Source organism: Glandiceps talaboti, chromosome 1 (assembly GCF_964340395.1).
Source record: "Glandiceps talaboti chromosome 1, keGlaTala1.1, whole genome shotgun sequence".
Taxonomy (NCBI): Eukaryota; Metazoa; Hemichordata; class Enteropneusta; family Spengelidae; genus Glandiceps; species Glandiceps talaboti.
This window is the reverse complement of record NC_135549.1, coordinates 26489859-26500094: the sequence shown is the minus strand read 5'-3', so window position 1 is coordinate 26500094 and position 10236 is coordinate 26489859.

Genomic DNA, 10236 nt, shown 5'->3' with positions numbered 1-10236 from the left:
AGAAATTTGTTTTTTTTTTATGTATAGGTTCGACTGCACGTCGTCTTGGCGATCGTTTTATGGAACATTTCCCTGAAGTACCAGACATAAAAATTCGGTAATATCCTGTATCTGTGCACCTCATTACTAACGATCACAGTGTATCAGATATGTGGACTTCAGGTGTTTGCAATGTTTCTGGTGATGGAGATATGTTGAGGTTGAAGGAGGAGGAAATTATTTTCCGACTGGGAAGTTTAGAAACCTATGGAATGAACAAACTCTTTACGTCATTCCCCACCATTTACTACGTCTATTCTATCTACCAGGGCGCATTTATTTGGTTCTCTATGGTGCGCGTGATTTTAAGATCTTTCTACGTGTACTCTAGTGTTACAGCATAATGTAGTAACTGTATCACCATGTGGCTCTGATTTGTTTATTGTCAATAAAATAAGTTCTCATTTTGGGAGGGAGGACACCATTCTATAACCACCTCCAAAGCCTACTAAAGCAGTACAAATCTTGATAAGTTTTCTTTATCTACCTATATACAGAAATGAAATGTGGTGGGGGTGTCTTGAATTACATGATTTCCATTTTGAGTCTATGTTGTGTTCAGAATTATTCTAGAATTGCTATCATTTTTCATTACATACTTTGGATTCATATTTTTATTGCAGACACCACGTAACATGGTAAGGCAGTTCAGTATATTTAAAACTATGACCTATCAAATGGCATCCTGGTGGCAACTATTCTATATGGAACTTACCAGGAAGTTACAAGGAGGATGTTCACAACAAATACAGACAGATTTGTGAAGCTGAAAATAAAATGTGTGAAGGGCGCACTCATTAAAAAAATATGAAGTGTCTACTGTACATTAAAATCATGTAATCAACAACATATTTGTGCCAAAAGTGAATTCGTTCCCTAGATAATTTGATATGCCAGACCCAAACCAGAGAAAGTGAAAGCCCTGAGACACTTCACTGATATGACATCTCTTTCTAATAACTGCCAAAAATAAAAAAAAAATCTAATAAATTAAGGTTAAAGTTAAAGTGACAATACAATGTACCCCGTGTTAAGCTTGCAGTTGGGCATCATCAAATAATACACTGACTTATATTGATGTCGACCACTCTAAAGGTGTATATTTGATGCATGTTTTGGTCTGTTAAAGAAGTTACAGTATGTATAGGGCATTCAGATATTTACACTTGTTAAAAGGAAAGGTCCAGCCAGCTATTATAACTTCGGATGGTTAATTATTTATATCGCTCAACTTTTTAGCTGTGCTGTTGTTGGTAACAGTTAATCATGAGCAAAGCTAAAGGGTTAGATCGATTGTATATTATCAACCAGTCAACCTTTTCTATTTACATCTTCTATGAAATCAGCTGTTGGAGTTCTTTGATATATTGTGTGTACGTACCTAGGGACTATATTTGTAACATGGTTTTGGTGTGATTCATTTCCTTTTTTGGTAATGGCAGATGTTCAGTAAAAGTTTTAGTCAAAAATGATAATTTTGACTTTTCGGAAATGGATGGCAGCATTTTTTTTCAAGGGCACTTGGTACTGACATCTAGGGATTCAAAAAGAGTTAGACACTCCCTTTACCCATGAACCCAACATGCTAAAATGACAGAGCACAGTCAAGTCTTGCAATTATATAGACTACTGTACCTTATGAACATGCAAAATTTTTGTGAAAAATTAAAGAAGGAAATAAGAGTAAGCAACACCAATATAAAGAGAGGAGAGAAATAATGCCTTGCTGGATCTTTCCCTTCATGATGATGGGTTAGTTAATATTGTAAATAAGTCAGCAAAAAGTAATATTGCTAAAAATTTTCAACTTCCAGGTGATGAAGCTCCTTGACTTCAGTATTGTATTTGGGTAGATATTATTTCACAATGTTTTGTTCTATTTAGAGGCATTTCCAAGATTTAGTTTGTTAGATTTCCTAAATAAAACCCAGATCCAGTCTTTGTTCAAGTACAAATTGACAGTGGCGAGGTGAGAATTGATCTGCAAAATAGACATGTTTATATACTGTCCATTCCACAGTAGTTTAATGCCGTACCTGAAATCCATACATCATCTTGGAGATGATTGTATGATCATTAATTAGTTTCTGAAAACATAGACATTTCATATTTGAGTGAGTGAGTGAGTGTGTGTGTGTGTGTAATTTTTCATTTAAAATATTCTGCTGATCATGTATCATATACTAGTACCATTGATCTAATACCTAGGGTGCCACAATATGGTGAAATCTGAATAGTAGTCAGTTCTTTGTAATGTGGTACAAGTGACTAGCATTTCCTAGCTTTTTGTAAATAAAAAACACTGGTAACATTATTTTGGTGAAACTGTCTTTGTTGTGTGTTTTTTTCCTCAAAACCACATTTGTACTGTACTGTGCTGTGAAACTGAATAGACTACATCAAGATGATAGAAGATGGAATGAATTATGCATTTCTATATGGTCAAATAAATTAACTAGGATACCTGTCTGTACATGGTTATTTAGTGTTGCAGTTTGTATACTCACATTCACCCTTTACTATTATAAACTCATCACAGATTTCTGTTAAAGTTTAAGAACATCTCTTTCTGATGAATATAACTTGTTCTTGGCATATCCATCCACCCCTCCACCCCCATTCATTTATTAGAATCTTCCAATGTTGCAAGTCAATGTACATGGTGGACATAGAGTATGATAACATTTTCATTTCAGGTTGAATATTCAAGAATATAATTGTCTGCATTCCCCAATCTCAGCACACATTTTCCAGTATACACACATAGATGGGGTTTGCTTTGGTATAAAATCATAAACCTATAGTAGGGGGTCATATTATGGTTAAATTTTAACCAACTTATTATGGGCTCCAAAACTGGTCAACCGAAGTACCGTCTGAAAACTGGCATCACATACGTTGATATTTTAATGAAAACACAAAATCGAAACTTTTGACCATTAGGTACCTTTTCGCGTGATGACTTGACTCATATTATGTTTAAAACACAATCACTTCACTCAGGAACTACACTATTTCAATAAATGGCATTTCAATTGGCTGAACTCGATTAGTTGCTAAATGCAACTATTTTCAGTCTTTTACTCTTTTCAACTTTGTACATTGAGTATATTGTTATAATTTATTCATATGATTTATTCATATGATTTATGAGAATGAATTATTATTAATATTACACACAAGCAAGAAAAAGTTGTTAGTTGCTATTCATTCATTATATCATTCCCAGTGTGTCCATATGACAATCTGTTATCGGGATGCAGAACATTTTGAGCGTATCACCAGATATGTATAATTACCACTTTCTGCATTACAGCATGTATGATCAGTTATGTGGATGAGTAATAACAAAACACGTATCGGAATATTTCAATATTTATTTCAGGAGAAATAAATTAAATACATAAACCCGCTGAAAACACAAGCATAAATAAACATTTCAAATTGTCCTGTTATTACATGTTTCCTGTATTCTCCTTTCTTTAATGGATGGATGGATGATTCAGATTCAGGTAGCGTTATCTTATGAACATTATATTGAGCGTCAGATGGCCTCAGATCCGAAGACACCCAACGGACTCAAACCTGAAATAATACCGTTGAGACTACAGGGAAGGATTCTGCTTCACTGCCGTCGGGTGTATTCGGATCTGAGGCTATATGTATAATTACCACTTTCTGCATTACAGCATGTATGATCAGTTATGTGGATGAGTAATAACAAAACACGTATCGGAATATTTCAATATTTATTTCAGGAGAAATACATTAAATACATAAACCCGCTGAAAACACAAGCATAAATAAACATTTCAAATTGTCCTGTTATTACATGTTTCCTGTATTCTCCTTTCTTTAATGGATGGATGGATGATTCAGATTCAGGTAGCGTTATCTTATGAACATTATATTGAGCGTCAGATGGCCTCAGATCCGAAGACACCCAACGGACTCAAACCTGAAATAATACCGTTGAGACTACAGGGAAGGATTCTGCTTCACTGCCGTCGGGTGTATTCGGATCTGAGGCTATATGATGCTCAATATGACGCTACCTGAATCTGAATCTGATGCCAACTTTATACTCGTGCTCTAGCTCTACACTGAGAAAGACTCTATTTTCAGGGGTTTCGTGCCAACCTTATTTTGTGTTTCCCATGGATCTGCACTCTGCATTGTCAAAATATGGAAAATAGACCAAGCCTCGCCTAGCACATTGATTAATCACCCGTACGTGCTTGAAACCGTATAAAAATCCAAGATGGCCGCTCGACACATGCGCAGTCTGTCATCTCGCTTGGTCACGCAGTGTCCCGCGATAATTTTTACGTAACTTATGTTAACCTTTTTAAAGGTCAGAGTACGTTCTTTTCACATGCAAATACTTTTGATCACTTCGCTAACAAAAGTGGTACCAAACACATGGCAATAAAATCGTCATTACACAGTATAGCCATGGTTGATTTCACTAATTATCGTTTCATACCACTTGTGGCAGGCGCTGCTGATCGTCGGAAAATAACCAGAAAAAGGCTTTTGAAAATGCAGTTGTTTTTTCCAGCAGAGGGACACATGAGTTTACGACGCTTATATCGAGTATTTTTTTTCGAAGACAACATTTTTTTGTGATCGAAATCTCATAAAGTTGATGATTTTTTTCTATAAGTATGCCATCAATATAGGAAACAAGTTTGCATTGGCTAAATTGAAAAAGAATGGTTTCGATGGCTATGAGCTAGATAATCCCCATGTCTGTCCACAAATGAAAGTTTTAGTTCATGTAATTCACTTTGCTCAGCTCCGCACTTTTTGATCAGTACCTGTGCGGTGACGCTTCAGTATTTCTATACTATCACATAGATTACATCTAAGTACACATAATTCCTGACAATTAATTTTGGAGGAATCTTTTTGAAAACAAAAATAAAACAAGTTTTTATACAAACCCATGTTATATATCTCACACAAAGTAAACCCGAGACTTTGATGTTTACCGACTTACAAACCATGCATCTTGGACTGTGTTATTTCTAACCACAGCAAACACGCGACTTATCGACTTTGATGTTGCGACTTTGATGTTTACTGAGGTATACTCGCTAAGGTTATTCTAACAAAAGTAAACTTGTGACTTTGATGTTGACTGTCTTTAACGCTGACAGAATAGATAACTGGCGTTGATTTATAAGTTGAATGTTTAGGTTTACTGCAACTCTATAACGTATTAGAAACTTAAAGTAGAATTATATTATAGGGCCAACCTCAACAGGAAAGTCAGTAGCTGTTGGTCATTACAATGGTCCTGTTAGTGAGAACAAACTGATAAGAACTCTGCGATGTTTGCACAACTCTAAAATAACTGTATGGCACAGTGCACAGCTGACAACAAAAGTAACTCAGTGAAACAATATTGAATATTATATGCAAAGCTTCTATTTAACACCTTTCTTCGTCCCATAGATTTGTATAGTAATTACCAGTTCAAACATTAACTTTGCCTTTTGTTTGTTTGTGATTAATTCATTAATTTATTAATCTTTTTTTTTCTGTTGTACCCTAAAAATATATGATGACACACAGGCATAAAAATCTATGAGAGGGGACATAACACCCTAACTTTGAAAAAAGCTGGTGGCAACATTGCATGACGATTGCATACATTATGTCCAGACATCTATACTTTACTGTGTGTTAATTTTGTTCTAGATACCAGACAAATTGGTAAAGCATTCACAGACATGTTGTGCACATTTAGAGATGAATATTTTCATTTCTTACTTCAGACACTGATGATGGTGTGGTGACTGTTTATATCATTGGTGGAGGGAGACGGAAGGAGGAAAAAGAATGGTCAATGGCAGATGAGATGTATATTTTTGACTTTTCTGTGGATGAAACAGATGTCGAGTTGACAGGTATCTCAAAAATGACTTTTAAATGTGCAAAAATATCACTGCTTCATGCTGGTGAGATAAAAGATGTTTCCACAAGAGGCAATACACAATTCCTAATATGGGGAGGGTATAATCTGTCCACTCTATTTTGCACCAATGAAGCCATCACCATTGATGTAAAGGGCAAAACCGCAGATTGCACCATATACAAAGATAAGTATGATCACAGTTTCCACATTGAAGAAGAACTGCATCAAAATGGAGAAGTACCAAGTGGGAGATGTGGCTTCACGCTAACCCAAGTACCAGGGGAGAATACTGCAATTTTGTTTGGAGGAGCAGAAATGGCACGCCACATCCACAGAGTGCCGAATTTTACCCAGGACACCATCGATGGAAAATTTTGAACACTGACTCGTTAACATGGAGGAAATTGGAGGCACCTAAATTGGAGCCACGTGCATTTCACTCAGCAACATATTTACCTGGTGCTTCAGCCATCTGCTATGTTGCAGGACTGTCATACAGGGGAGGTCGTCCTTACAAGAGGCATCCAGTTAATGAGGCAACATTTTTTACAGTTAATTCAAGTCATCAGTGTACTCTACAGACCATTTGTGTGCCCCCGTCATCACCTCACCATTTATCAATGCATAGCTCCATTTTTTTAAAGACAATATAATAGTATATGGAGGCTACAACCAGGAGAACGAATTGGTACAAGACAATGAAGGTAGTCCTCAGCCATCTTCGACTATGTTTATCCTAGACCCTATCAGAAGAACACCTGATTTGTATAAAGCTCCCTCTAATTTAGCAAGTGCAGGTCTGTCCCTCATTCCTTTAGATAATTCAAGTATCTTGGGGTTTGGGGGAACCAAAAAGAGTATGTTTGTTTTCACCCCAAAACTTATGTGTCCAGCTCCATGTGATCTGAAGGAGAAGTGTAATATTAAGGATACCCAAGAAATGTCCCCTATTGTGTGGATTCAGTGTGAAGGAAGCTGCAGTAGATGGCTTCACCAGTTCTAGATCTGTGTAGGACTGGAAGTTGTACCGAGTGGAAAATTCATTTGCGATATATGTAAATCTGCTAGAGCGCCTTCAAGAAGAAAGCGTTTGCGAAAGAAATAACCAGTATACAATCTTGAGTTTACATTGAAAACATAGTATATTCTGTTTAAAAAAATACATTACTGATTGAAATTTCCTGTAAAATATACTGTTTATATTATGATTAAATTTCATTGTACATATAATTAAAATGTCATTATTATGTTGTTATTTTTACAAAATTACACAACATGAACCACAGAGAGTGCAGGAACCTAGAGTTCAATACAAACAAACACACAAAAAACTAGCAAACACGCAAACAACAGATACTGTACAGTAAATATAGATATCTATCTAGGCCTATATACTATACCCTGTACTGTACATTCCTGTTCTTATCTATATTAAACTAAACAAAGCCTAATATATTACTATACCTGAACTATACAAACGACAAAGTTTGTATAAAATAGGTATCGGTAAGAACATTATGATTTAAGAACATTATGGATTAAGTATAGGGAAGTATAGGGGTGTACAGCAACATGGTTTCATATACAGGCATGGATATAATTCATAGATCTTACCTCTTTACTATTGTCTCTTGATTGCCTGTTTGTTAGGTTGTGTTTGTTTGCTTGTATTGAACTAGGTTCTTGGGTTCACTGTGCATTAATTTTAACACTTCCCATTGACAGGTGACAAAATCGTGATACACATATCTCACTCGCTAGGGCATGTCAAACGATTATGACCAAATCTCCCACAAACTGAACTTATTTTTTCTGTGGGCAATTTCAGCATGGCTTTGGAGTTTAGAACTGCTGTACAGCCAATGAAGCCAAAGGGTATCACACAGTCCATCCAGAACAGCCCCTTTTCTAGAATGTTGTTTACGGAATTGACAAAACAATTTATTACCCGCTTCATTTCCTTCACCTGAGACCCCACCAACTGTACTGGGACCATCTTCCCTTTCAATCAGCTCCTGAGTATGCTCAGTAATTTTGTGTAGATAATTAGGCCATTTAGCATAGCTGAAATGTTCAACTAATAGTCTGCCCAATTGAATTCCCATCTGTTTCAAACTCACAAGGTCATCTTGAAAATCACTTTGTGGTCTTTTTGCATTGTACAACTTTCTTATGAATCTAAATTTGCACAAAACAGATGACCGGGTATTCTTGCTGTCGTAGCCATTGTTTGCACCATACTGTCAAGTTTGTTCTTACCCATTGATTGGCGTTTGTACCAAATCTGTGTTAATGGATTGTAATTGATAGCTAGGTAGAAACGTGCATCGGGACTACACATTTCAGCTGATCGATTGTCATGGTATGCCTTGTATGTCTCAATAGGACAAATGCTTTGATGAGGCATAGCGAACATCTTGGGATAGTACTGACGAATATTGTTGACCGGAGCGGGTTTTGTTGTCGCGTTCGCTGAAGTCGAGGTACTCTCGTCCGACAGCTGTCACTTCTAGTTGGATGTCACCCCATGGGCCAACAGCACCTTTTTATTTTCATCTGAAGTACGGAAACCTAGAAGTTTGGTATTATTCCACAACATGGTGTACAGCAGTGATTCGGGGTAATTGTTGCCCAGAAAATCCTTTTCACGCATGATAGTGATTTCATCATCGGTTAGTGGTTCCGCAGCACGGTATTTGTTGCCTTTCCCCTTAGCCTTCAAATCACAACGTTTCGCTCGTAATGCTTCTTGTGATTTCTTGAAAACAACATCCCTGCATATGGAATACTTGTACCCATTCTCAGTTAGATATCTGTGTATTCCACGCTGATACGTTGTCAATGTGTCTGGCTCTAGTTCGTCCCGTCGCCTTGTCGAGCGCCGATAACAAACTTTGACAAGTAAACATCGAGAATATCTGGGGAATGTCAATTAAGTTTACATCTTTGACATAGGTCTCAGTAGCTTTAAGATATTTTTCTACTTGTTTTACGTACGTACAGCGTTGCTGGTTGACTTTTTTTTTTTTATAAACTTTTTATTCGAGTCCCGAAGAGGAAAGAAAAGGTTACATTACACAACTGTCAGAAAGATCAACAAAGAAACATTACAATATGATCAATGTATTATTGAATATAAGTCATGGTTGTGGACCAGTTAGTTGTAAATATTTTCCCCATTTTTTACGTGGATATCAAGTTTGTTTTTCCTATTGGCAATGAAGAATTTTGTCTTCTGCACATGCTGGACATAGCTTATAAAGTTTGCAAAGTGAAGCTCCTTTTTATTACATCTCAAAATATAAATATATCTCTTTGTAACTAGTAGTAGGAAGTTGACAAACTTTGGAAACTATGAATTTCCAAGCAAAACAGTCTCTGGCTTCAGCGGAGTCTGGAAGCCCAGGCCTCTTCCGAATGTGTCACTAAACGTTCTCCAAAATTGGCTGACATGGTTACAGAAAAAAAGGAGATGCTAGTGCTATCCATTGCAACACAGATTATCTGAAATTGGATAGTGGCTTCCATGGAAATTTGAAATACCTTTACAAATGCCATGTTTTAGTAAACAATACATGACATACACCTACAAACAAATGGGTTTGCTTTTATATTGTGTTACTCTAGGTCCAAATAAAATATGCAACTGGTGACAAACAGAATGGTCGTAAAAGCTTAACATGTATGTCAGCAGATCTGTGCTGATTACAAGGTCTAATTACGATCCCAAATATCGAAGGGCCTGGGCCCGACTACATTACAACATGTCACACGCAATTTCAGGAGAGCACTACATGTACATCCATACATATAAAAGCTGGCAACCGTTAGCAATAATGACAGCATAATACACAAATAACGATATTCTGTGTGAAATTGCGATTTAATATAAATCATTCGGCTTGAAAATACAATCCCATCTTGACATATTCTTGTCCGCTTCAGTTGCGTTGACATTTACAAATATGTACGTTAACGAAGTCATCATATCAGCTCTACGTACCTTTTTGCTATTTGAACAAAGTTCAACAAACCTTTTTTGGCAGTGTAAATCATATACATATATGAATACATAGTACATAAACTTCGGTTGAATATATGACATGATTGTGATGGATAAGCGGTGTAACATTCGATTATGTAGGTATTTGAGTAATAAGGTCCGGTTTGACACAACATTGACAGCCATTTACCAAAATTAAATATCCATCCAAAGTTGCGTTCAAGGAAACTCTTAGTTGCGTTAAGATTGAACCCAATGCCGCTGGATACAA